The sequence below is a fragment of the Ctenocephalides felis genome, unplaced genomic scaffold (genome assembly GCF_003426905.1).
Source record: "Ctenocephalides felis isolate EL2017-DRISC unplaced genomic scaffold, ASM342690v1 CF-g0.4_SCAFFOLD_01886, whole genome shotgun sequence".
NCBI lineage: Eukaryota > Metazoa > Arthropoda > Insecta > Siphonaptera > Pulicidae > Ctenocephalides > Ctenocephalides felis.
The window spans coordinates 106,530,268-106,537,161 of record NW_020538040.1 but is presented as its reverse complement, the minus strand read 5'-3'; the positions used below and the strand labels follow the sequence as shown (position 1 = coordinate 106,537,161).

The 6,894-nt window shown below is 30.5% G+C and overlaps 1 long non-coding RNA gene across 1 annotated transcript; it reads right to left on the bottom strand.

Annotated features, from left to right (window-relative positions):
- Positions 1-2,043: 2,043 nt before the first annotated feature.
- LOC113378657 lies at positions 2,044-4,109 on the bottom strand. The gene is made up of 3 exons (XR_003367206.1): positions 3,996-4,109; positions 2,267-2,445; positions 2,044-2,199 (listed from the first exon to the last, which is right to left on the bottom strand). It is a non-coding gene; the product is annotated as an uncharacterized LOC113378657 (long non-coding RNA).
- Positions 4,110-6,894: the final 2,785 nt, after the last annotated feature.

Below are 6,894 nucleotides of genomic sequence, written 5' to 3'. Positions count from 1 at the left end.
AAGACCAAGACCAGAGAAACAAGTTAATACCAAGACCAAGACCAGGGAAACAAGTTAAGACCAAGACCAAGACCAAGACCAGGGAAACAAGTTAGGACCAAGACCAAGAGCAGGGCAACAAGACCAAGACCAAGACCAGGGCAACGAGTTAAGATCAAGACCAGGGCAACAAGTTAAGACCAAGACCAAAACCAAGACCAAGACCAGGGCAATAAGTTAAGACCAAGACCAGGAAAACAAGTTAATACCAAGACCAAGACCAAAACCAGGGAAACAAGTTAATACGAAGACCAAGACCAAGACCAGGAAAACAAGTTAAGACCAAGACCAAGACCAAGACCAGGGCAACAAGACCAAGACCAAGACCAGGGAAACGAGTTAAGATCAAGACCAGGGCAACAAGTTAAGACCAAGACCAAGACCAAGACCAAGACCAAGACCAGGGCAACAAGTTAAGACCAAGACCAATACCAAGACCAATACCAAGACCAAGACCAAGACCAGGGCAACAAGTTAAGACCAAGACCAAGACCAAGACCAGGGCAACAAGTTAAGACCAAGACCAAGACCAAGACCAATACCAAGACCAAAACTAATACCAAGACCAGGGCAACAAGTTAAGACCAAGACCAGGCCAACAAGTTAAGACCAAGACCAATACCAAGACCAAGATTAAGACCAGGGCAACAAGTTAAGACCACGACCAAGACCACGTGCAAGACCAAGACCAAGACCAGGGCAACAAGTTAAGACCAAGACCAAAGACCTAAGTTAAGATATGAGTTTACTGTTGGATTGACTAGAGTCGATGAAGTCGGTTGAGTCGATGGTGGCAGTTGATTCAGTAGTGGAGAATTGAACCTGCAATAAAAAAACAAAAGGTTAGAATACATCTTTTAAAATTTTTGAGAAAGGATACATACAGCCTGATAGATACTTGATATGAGCTTACTTACGTTTGATTGACTAGAGTCGATAAAGTCGGTTGAGTCGATGGTGGCAGTTGATTCAGTAGTGGAGAATTGAACCTGCAATAACAAAAAACAAAAGGTTAGAATACATCTTTTAAAATGTTTGAAAAAGGATACATACAGCCTGATAGATACTTGATATGAGCTTACTGTTTGATTGACTAGAGTCGATAAAGTCTGTTGGGTTGATGATAGCAGTTGGTTCATTAGTGGAGAATTGAACCTGCAATAAAAAAACAAGGTTAGAATACATCTTTTAGAGAAGGTTATCAGTGTGGAACTTCTTCAGATTAGTGACAGTTGAATTAGAAGGATCTGAAAAAAAAGAACATTAGTTATGTTACATGGATGAATACATAATTGATGATGTATCATTAATTGATAAAATAAATCAAATATATACCTAGTTTTCATACATTACTTGATAATTCCACTTCCTACAGTTTTCTTCAATTTGTACATTATGTGTTGATGTGACTTAGTCCAAATACTCAGAAATAAAATGTAATAATGTCACAACGGTTTACAATTCGCACTTGGATGTACAGAAAACGAATTTATGAATTGAAAGCAGTGATAAAAAGTGTAATGAATGATAATTACACATTGCATTATTTTAAATGATTCAAATGATTACATGATTATTGATTAAAAATAGAATAGATGGTTATTTTGTTAGTGTTATTAAAACTAGAACTACGCATGCACTGTAATATATTAATCCATACGAAAGCTACCATGCAAACAATCATTCGAATCATGAAATGCAAAGTCTTATTAAATTTGATATTTAATTCAATGATTAATTTTTTTTAACATTTTCTTTGATTATCTAGGGTTTCTTAATTTTTTATATAAATCAAGTAAAATATTTAAAGCGCCGCATTCATCCAAAGTGCGATGACGTCGATGGCAAATTCAAATCTGCTGAGTGTTAAAAGGACATCAATGTAATTGCAAATCGATGATAAATGTACTTATTAACAAAATTCAATCAATAAAACTTATTGGTTTTTTAACTTACTTTTAAGAATCTTCAGTATATTTTTCAGACAGCCTCAGGATGCTTCAGACATCTTTGGAATATTTACTAAATGCTCGATATTTAATGAGACATGTCGCTTTTTCATTTGATGGCCACCAATCAAAATCACTTCTACAGTCTTAAAATGACAGTGATGATGTCAGATGAAAGCATTTGAAGAAATATAAAAACATTGTAAACTGTCTGAAAGCAGACAAAAAAAATAACCCAAACAACTAGGCCGATTGTTATGCAAATCTAATCAACATACCTTAAAGCAATATGACACTCAAACCTAGTTATTGTGTTAATGAATGAGTTTCCTCAGATTATTAACTTCAACCAATGAACACTAGATTTGTCAGGGGCTCCGACTGATTTCAATTGCAAAATTATTTCCAAAGCAGCTTCATTTTGCTTTCCAATACGAATAAAAACATTGGTCTGAACCTGTAAAATATAGAAATAAGTATTAAATTGGAATGAACATTATTATAAATGCATTATTAAAATGATGCCGATGTTCCTCTATCTCGAATAAATAGTAATCCAATAAATATTAAGGCTTCTTGTTTAATAAGTCTTACCATCTATACCTACTACGATAAAGATAAAGATAAATAGAATTCATTATCAGTTTTAAATAAAATCATCCCAAAAAATTAATGCACATACAAAATTATCAAATGACAATTGTATCAATCATTATTTCTTTATACTTAATAAAAAAAATCAAAATGCTTCGTATGAAATAAGCACGAGTAAGAAATCTTACACAGGTACAACCTAAGCCGTGAAATATTAAAACTTCTGATAAAACTTTAAACAAATTGTACTGTTCAATGATAACTAAACTATTTGAGAGTAATGATAAAGCAACCAAGTCTAATAAAAAGTAACAACTTTACAAAATGCTCACTTTCTAAATTATGTTTCATAAAGTCTTCCAGATTTCTAATTGTAAAGCTTAGCTTAGTCAACTAAATAGTTTCATATGATATTTGAAATCAATCAGATGGATTGACTTGAGTAACATTACTTGACATAAATCGAGCACATGGTTAGTTGAAAATTAAATTTCAAAAAACACTAAATTATTATTCACAAAGTCGTCTAGGATTCTAAATGTCAGCTAAGTCGACTAAATAGTTTCATATTATATTTAAAATTATCGGACAAGATACAGCTAGGGCACAAGATGAGTGATGGATCGAGTTGTGTAACATTACCAAAAAAAAATCAAGCACATGGTTAGTTAAACTATAAAAAGCATTTTGATTACATAATGATTTTGATGATAATTCCAATATCGATACATGGTATATAACATATTTGTATAATTCAGAAAGCCCAAAACAATATACTGAGAATGATATGCAGCACTTGATGGGTTTATATATAATTCACGAGGACCTAAAAATTCCCAATAGAAGTCATTAAAAGCAGAAGGTTGATTGTTCGAGACAAATTGGATACATATGTCAATCCCAGTCAGTCGAAAAACTAAAGAGAAAATGGCTGAGTGATCTATGATCCAGAACATAATTCTGCAAGTTATTTATAATTACTATTTGCTCACTTATTTAATTCTATTTCTTTTACTACATTTTTTAACTCCCCTTAGGGTAATTTATAGTAATCGTGAGGTTTCTGGACATTTTGACATACATTACAAAAAATGGATGTATGTGTGCGTGTCAAAAATGTTAATGTTTTTAAAAATAATTTTTGGTACGGGAAGTTCCAGCAAGTTGCCTTAAGGAACGATGCCGTGCGCCCCACTAGTTTTATTTCGATTTTCAACATCTTTGCTTGTAACTTACAGGTTATGTTGTAAAAATATTACCTATAAGTGTATATATAACTTTTAAAAAATCTGTATTGGAATTCGATGCATCAAAACTGACTACTAAATCACAAGCAAGAATCAGCACGAACCCATAAAACTCGTTCTTAACAAAACTATCAAATGTCTATATACTAAATGTCTATTACCATACCTTTCAATTACTATCCGATCCGCCGCTCGTGACTTCTAAGGGTGCTCCATTTTTCTTGCATCACAAAATATTTCTTGCACAACTAACTACATTATTTATATAGCACTCACTTCTTTTTTTGCCATTTGTTTTCACTAGAATCCCATAAAGAACTAAGGCGCCTTCAATAAGTGCTGACAGGTCGCCATTTTGTGCAACTTCAGAGTTTTCGATCGGTGAACAGTAGCGCCACAAAGGGCGCCAATTTCAAATTTGAATTTTGACTAAATGATATATGCAAATTGTTATAAATTTATTTCACATTTGTAACGCATTGCAAATATAATAAGTATTGAAGTAAAACTTTTTTGTTGTTGTATGAGATGGCATTTAAGTAAAAATAAATACATCATATAACAATTTTGAATAACGTTCATCAGTAATATGGTAACACTCGTGATGCACACATTTATTAGTGTCAACCATTATACACATTTATATGATAATGATAAATTATATATTTATAATAGCATTAAAAATATGTATAATATTTACAAACAATAATGTAATTAAAGTCATACTTCGGATATGACATTGTCGGTTTATCATTGTAATTAGCATTTAAAAATTAACCTTCATTAAAGAAATGAAGTAATTGCTGATTAATAAATTCACACAGTAAACTTGTAACAAATAAATAGTTTATTTATAGCATAGATGTCTATTATAAAGTATATATGTATAGAAATGATACAAACCTACACAAACTATTCTTGTGCTTCAACTCTTGTCTAGATTAATAAATCTGAATATCAATTTATTCTTCATTATGCAACTTTGTAATACTTAGCATGATCGAAAAACATGTAGACTTCATCTAAACTACCAAAAATATCTGAGATATAATTCTGAAAAGGATATATCTTCGGCATGATAGAATAAAGGTGTACTGCTTCAATATTTTTATTATCTATAAAAATGCAGATAATTATTATGTTAAACAACGCCAAATATTGTTTTTGCAACTTCACTCATCATGTAATAATTCTGTTTGAAGAACTTTATGTAATTATAATTAACATACATTCATTGGCTGATGGTATTTTTTTTTACTTTTTTGTTGACGATATAATCTCAGTCTTCGAGCAGCTATAAAACCTGTCTTGACTGAAAAATATTTTCTATTTTGACTTGTTTTTTATTTTAAATCTTGTTTATATATTCATTTAATTATTAATTTGCTCTTATTTAAAATCAAATCAGTGTTAAATTGAACCATACAATATATAAAAGATATACAAAATATATCAATTTTTATTTATACAAAATACAAAAATTAAACGCATATTATTATTGCTCCTATTATTTTTTTACAGACAGAGGAATACCTTGAAATTAAATTAATAACAAAAATATGCACATACTTTATTTATTTAATAAAAAAAAAAAACTTTCTGTTTAGTTTTACAATTGCGTTCGACTTTCAACACTAAAGAGCACTTATATATATTTTTTTTAAATCATTTCCTCTTGTTCAACCATTTTGCAACACTGTCTTTGTTAACTTTTAACCATTTTATATTATTGGAAACAGTTTCCAGGGCTTGTTTCCGAGCAGCAGCTCCTGCTCCGGCCTCCGGAAATTTGGCAAAGAAGTCATTCATCTGAAAAATTAAATTTTAATTCGGGACATTTTTTTGGTTTTTGTCAAATAACTCAAATACTTTATATAAAACCACCCCTTTTCAATTACACAGGGTGAAACTAGATAAAATTTACAACATTTCCTAGGTCACACTTTTATACACTCCGATATAAAAATTTTGAATAAATGATAATTTTGTATCATCTTTCATATCGTCTTTTTACCTCTTTCAGCCTATCCTCAGTAGTAAATCTGTCGGTAACAGCTGGAATAAGTCTGCCCAAATTTTTTCCCCCAATCCGAACCTGTCGATCATTTTTTGCCAATTGTCCTGGACGTATTTCCAGGTTGCATCAGTACTTAAAGGATTTGCAGAAATCGAGGACATGCATTTGAAATAATCCTGCCCTCGAACGTTTTCTTCTAGCCAGGCCAAATCTGTATACCTGGGGAGGAAAAAATTGATAAAAATTGATAAAAATTAGATGAAAATTAGATAAAAATTAGATAAAAATAGTATAGAAAGGTGATTTTTTGTGCAAAAAGTTTTTTGAAGTTTTGACTAAATATTTAAATAAATGAATGTATATACTCTAGTACAAAATTATTATTTAAAACCTCTTTTTAGTCAAGAAGGATCTTCTGAGCTAATATATACAACAAAGATTTCAAAATTCGTTAAAAATAATTTAAAATTAAATGAAATGGTAATTTTGATACTAATAATTTTTTTTGAAGTTTAAGCTATTTATTTGAGTCAAAAATGTTTATTTTAGTATATATTTGTTAGTTAAAATCGCTTTTTATACATAAATTATCATCGCGTTGTGATATTTCTGAAGTCGATTTAAAGTAGAGTTTGAAAAATTCATAAAAAATATTTGCAACTTGGTAAAGGCTAAGTTTTCAGAACTATATATTATTTTGAGGTTTTAACTAAATATTTAAAAAAAAATATATATATATATATATATATATATATATATATACTTTAGTACAAATTTATGATTTAAAATCGTTTTTTATTTAAAATGTCACGAGTAAATTTAAGAAGCAGATAAATCCAATAAAGTTTAAAAATCGTTAAAAATTATTTATATTTAACGAAAAGCATAACTAATAGTGTGAGGGATATTTTTAAGGTTTTAACTAAATATATAAATATTAAAATATATAGACCGAGACCAAGACCGAGGAGACCGAGACCGAGACCGAGACCGAGACCGAGACCGAGACCAAGACCGAGACCGAGACCAAGACCAAGACCAAGACCAA